This window comes from Schistocerca americana, chromosome 1, assembly GCF_021461395.2.
Source record: "Schistocerca americana isolate TAMUIC-IGC-003095 chromosome 1, iqSchAmer2.1, whole genome shotgun sequence".
Taxonomy (NCBI): Eukaryota; Metazoa; Arthropoda; class Insecta; order Orthoptera; family Acrididae; genus Schistocerca; species Schistocerca americana.
In genome coordinates, this window is record NC_060119.1 from 663244699 (window position 1) to 663250698 (window position 6000).

Below are 6000 nucleotides of genomic sequence, written 5' to 3' on the forward strand. Positions count from 1 at the left end.
AATGTTGATTCAGCTGGCAACATGGACTGCTCGTTACGCAATAAACCAATCAATGTCAGTTTCATCGGCAGGAGGACAGACAGCATTCCGAATAAACCAAATGTCAGTAGCGTTGAAACCCCCCCCCTTTCCCCCTCCCCCCTGACTGACACGATGATAGATTACAAGTTCGCAGTAGACTGACAGCAAATGTGAAACATTTTTTCATAGTGTTATACCACTGCTATATTATAATAGTCGTTCAATATGTGTTTCCTATATTAAAATATCAACAATAATTACATAGCCCAATGTTAGGGTTCCAATAAATTCTCTCATTTTGGCTAGTGATGGCATATGCGTTATGAATATGTTTTTGCCTTTACAGTATTTGCAGTTTAGAAACAAATTCTGTCGTCGATTGAACATAGTTTCATGTCTGAATACAGATATTGCTAATTAACAGTGATTAGGATCTATGTTATATATTAATTCAAGGCAAAGTCGAGAAATGATTACGTCAGTATTATTGAGCTTGTTAACCATTTTAATGGGTGTTTAATTCATGTTGTCACACTTATTACAGTGAGTGCATGAGTACCCAAAATTATAAATTGCTTCCATAAACGAATTTATCCAGGTAGCGTCACTTTCTGGTGCTAGTGGTATTGTAGAAAACTCGTTAAAAAGAGGGAATGCCAAAGGCAGTGTCCCGCTCTTCGATTACTTCTTTTCTTGCTATTACATGTTATCAGTAAACATGCCACATAATACAAAACATTTTAGTTTTGCAAATGAAAAGTGTGGCTCTGAAAGTTATAGAATGTGTTGCAAGTGATTTAGCAGATAAAATAGTGCTAGCAGTCTGCAGTTGATTGTAAAATATAGTGTGGTAGGGTACTTCACTAAGGAATGAGGACATTAAGAAAATTCCCTCTCGTCGAACTGATTCTTGAGTATTGGTCGTCGGTCAACGTTCAAATTGGATTTGTGGGAGAGAGAAAGAGAGGGAGAGAAGATTCGAAGAAGAATTGAGCGGATGATCCTACGGATTTTTATTTAGCTCGAGAACGATCGCAGGAATGCTTCATGTAATCCAGTGGGGCGCAGTATATTGTCACCATGAGAATAAAATTACAGAATTCAGGCTCATTCAAAGAGGGACCTACAGTCCTTCCTGCAGCGTACCCAAACCTAGCCGAAAAGGAAGAGAAATGTAGGGAGGAATGTTGTATACTTTGCGTAGGCGTCGGCATGCTTGGTTAAGTGACTTGCGGAGGCAGGGGTCGTGTGTAAATGTAGATTTTTAGATTCCTGAGATAGATGGCAGAGGTAGATTTTTATAGAAGTTTCATACTGAAGAACATGTGCTATCTTCAACACCACAACAATCATAACTCTACGTCAACTACACATTCAGTTATTAATTCCATGTTTAGTCAGCTACTACTTATGTGGATGCATAAAGTGGCGGAACAGCCACATAGAGTCAGTCTGGACCTTATATTCTTTCTTCCTTTCTCAGTTTCTAATCACGTTTCAGAACTTCTGATGTGCCTTTTGTCCTGCACAAGAATTTGAAATTGTAACATATCTGAATGCGACAACACACGACTTTAAGAGAACTAATACTGTCCTAAAGTTTCCAACCATAACAAAATTGAGTTAGAAATGGGATTCCATTTGCATTCGCAAGTTTCCCAGTTTCACAAACAGTTTCAGACTCCAGCTTCTCACGACAGCGCTTATTCGACAACGGTGAAAACTTTCGTAAAGTCGTTGACATTATGACGGCAACTGCTCGATAACAGTTGGAAAGCAACTAACAGAATAAGTTCGTTGGATCGACGCCGAGGTTTAACGGCTTGCTTTCATGGCACACCTCTGAGTACAGGAAGCCTTTGACCGAGAAAGGCCGCTGAATTCGACCGCAAAGACCTGGCATAGAAATGTCTGCCGGTAGCTGACATTCCACAGGAACCGGTCCAGACTTAGCGGCAAAAACGTAATCGACTGCTATGGAGACGAGCCATATGTCGAAAGAAATTAAAATATAGACCACAAACGATTCCACAAACATACCTCGCAATATTTTTGTTTTTACTGGGATATTTTTCCATCTTAGCGGAATTATAACAGCATTTTTTTTATTAGTGCAGTGATATAGATGATGTCAGGCAACAGAGACTTCACAAAAGATTCAGGTTCCGACAGTATTGAAATATCATGAACCAGTTACAGCCAGTAGTAACAAAGAAAAAAGTCGAAAAACGACGCAATCCAACTGCAGTTTCGTTATTCACAAAACGACAGAGCAATTAAGTTCTTACATTTGCAAACTTTTCGAGGGTAATGCGGCTCCTTACACTTGCCACAATAATTAACGTGCCATTCCATTTCTCATGTGTTATATCGAGATCACACTCGGGTCCTATACATATACACTATGTGATCAAAAGTATCCTGATTCCCCCAAAAAAATATGTTTTTCATATTAGGTGCATTGTGCTGCCACCTACTGCCAGGTACTCCATACCAGCGACCTCAATAGTCATTAGACATCGTGAAAGAGCAGAATGGGGCGCTCCGAGGAACTCACAGACTTCGAAAGTGGTCAGGTGATTGGGTGTCACGTGTGTCATACGTCTGTAAGCGACATTTCCACACTCTTAAACATCCCTAGGTCCATTGTTTCCGATGTGATAGAGAATGGAAACGTGAAGCGACACGTATAGCACAAAAGTGTACAGGCCGACCTCGTATGTTGCCTGACAGAGACCGCCGGCAGCTGAAGAGGGTCGTAATGTATAATACGCAGACAACTATCCAGATCATCACACAGGAATTCCAAACTGCATCAGGATCCACTGCAACTACTATAACAGTTAGGCGGGAGGAGAAAAACTTGGATTTCACGGTCGAGCGACTAGTAATAAGCAACATATCACGCCGGTAAATACCAAACGATGCCTCGATTGGTGTAAGGAGCGAAAACATTGAACGTTTGAACAGTGGAAAAACGTTGTGTGGAGTGACGACTCACGGTACACAATGTGGCGAACGTCATCTGCCAGCGTGTGTAGTGCCAACAGTAAAATTCGGAGGCGGTGGTGTTATGGTGTGGCCTTGTTTTTCATGGAGGGGGCTTGCACCCCTTGTTGTTATGTGTGGCACTATCACAGCACAGGTCTACATTGATGTTTTAAGCACGTTCTTGCTTCCCACTGTTGAAGAGCAATTCGGGGATGGCGATTGCATTTCTCTACACGATCCAGCACCTTTTCATAATGCACGGCCTGTGGCGGAGTGCTTACACGATAATAACATCCCTGTAATGGACTGGCCTGCATCGAGTCGTGACCTGAATGCTATAGAACACCTTTGGGATGTTTTGGAACGCCGACTTCGTGCCAGGCCCCAACGACCGTAATCTATACCTCTCCTCAGTGTAGCACTCCGTGAAAAATGGGCTGCCATTCCCCAAGAAACCTTCCAGCACCTGATTGAACGTATGCCTGCGAGAGTGGAAGCTGTCATCAAGGCTAAGGGTCGGCCAACACCATACTGAATTCCAGCATTATCGATTTAGAGCGCCACGAACTTGTAAGTTATTTTCAGTCAGGTGTCCGAATAATTTTGATCACATAGTGTATATTGCAGTCGTACCGAGCGGGATGGTGCACTAAGTACGAGCTAGTCTCTTATTCGGGAGGAGCAACGTTAAAACGACAGCAGAGTCAGTTTGCCTCGGTTTCCCCAAATCGACTGTAAATAGTAGTGTCGTTCGTTTTACAAGGACACTGTTGGCCTCCTTTTTCATCCCATTCCTCCCTGTGATACGACTTGCGAACAAATCCCAGGTGTGTCAGTGGGACTTAGCTATGATAGTACGACAGCCATGTCGTTGAATTGCTGACACATCTTGTAATTAGTTGGTTACATATTGTACGAGTCAGTTTACAGGTTACGCACACTTGATTTATTTTTGTATACGGCTGTATACTAGCTATTTACAAATTACTAAACTGCACAGTGAATTAAACGTAATAAACATGTACATGTGTCTTTGTCACTATTCACAGCACTAGTGAAAAACAGTTCTAACAACAGGGTAAACAGACTATAACTGTGTACTGGAGCGCGACTCGAACCGAGAATCTTGCCTATAGCGGCCAGTCTTACCGACTGAACTAGCCACGCAGACTCACAACCCGTCTCCAAAGCTTTATTGTCAGCACCTCTCTCTTACTTTCCCCAATACTCCTAGGTGCCTCTTTGGACCAGCACTTCTGGAAGAAGGAATACCGTGAAGAAATGGCTTAGTCACAGCCTATGTGCTGTTTCGAAAAGGAGCCTTCCACTCTGCACCAGAGTGTTCGCCATTTTTAACCTTCCTACAATAAAAGTGAGTGACGGACTGGGACTCGAAGCCGAAACTTTGTCCTTCGCAGTGCCCTCAGCTACTGAGCTACACAATAAACCAACAGAAAATCAGTCCTTACAACTTTAATTCTTCCGTTTATGAGGTTTTCCTTGTTTGTTTGTTTTTCACACTGTTCTCTTAGTTGAAAATAAAATCATAACTTAATAATTTGGAACTGTTAATCGTTATTGTGCATTCCATATCACGGAGAAAACTTATCAGACGGGACGTCACAGAATACCTGAAGGACGCTCATTAAATAATTTTAGGCTGACCAACTCATTTGATGCGAACATCAAAATCACTCTGAAGCATATTTATGGCAACCTGTACCAAAAATCCAGATAGTGGTAGATTCCTATATACAGAGGCTTCACATTAATCAATATAACTGTCCATCTCCTCAAAATACTACCAGAACCCGCCTCTTCCTCTCAAAAATAACTGTTTAAGTTTTCATAATACTTAGTCGCTTTGAAACTGTGGAAAGTTGTCACAAGGCGGTCTTATCTTCCCCTACCCCAACACCCATCTCCTCACTTCGAGCCATCATCATCCGTCACAAAGAAATTCTGTCCTGAAGACTCCGATCAATAGAGCTCGAATGTTGTCAGACAAGGAAAGCCACGCCGAAAATTACAACACATATGAATAGCGTTCCAAAGGAATGGGTACTCATTTCAACAAAGTGAGAGGATGTTACCGTCAAAGATAACAACGCCAGACGAAGAGCTTGACATTGAGAAATATAAATAGAATCCAAGAACAGCTTATCCGTCTAATGCTAGCTCAATCTCGGGAAAAATCGGTGCACTCTTACGATAATATGAAATCTAGTGAATGTCATTCCCGCCAGCAGTGATACAAGTTTCCTTTGAACGTTAAGGACGACATTGGTCTCAGAAATCCAAGTGTGTACCCCACTGCATGTGAACAGAGCTGAAAATTAGAATAGTAGAGAGAAGTACATGGAACATCATCGATACACTCGACTAAACCAACCACGCAAATCAACTGTCGCCGAGCACTGCTTCGAATACGATCGTGAAATGAAATACGACGACTCCAAAATCGTGGTACAAAAGTCAAGTTTCTGGGACGGCGTAATTAAGGAATATGTCGAAATAAAGGCGTCGGAAAACCTAGTAAACCGTGATGGAGGTTTCCATTTAAAAGTGGCATTTGGTCCGGCACTCAGTTTATTAACATCTCGCCTGCCATTTCATAGATCGGAGCTGGGAAATACTGAGAGATTGTTAGTTTCATGGAATGACAGTGTGGGCTCTGAGAAACAAATGAGACTGTAAGGCCGTAGCCCGTGCTGGGAGTCGAACTCTGTATTAAACAGGGACGTTACACGGACAATAGTTCATAGTCTGATTGGAGTCGAGGCAACAAGTACACATAACAACACAGGTCGCCTCACCTGAAGATGAAACTAAGTCGGTCGTCAGAATTCTAATTCATAAAATCAGCGTCTTGCATGTACAGCTGAAATCTCGTCACTGCTCGAAGACATTTGGCATATGTAGAAATCAATTCCAAGTTTGTTGGTGCAAGTGCAACAGGGACGTAATTCTGGACGTCCTTTTCTTGGT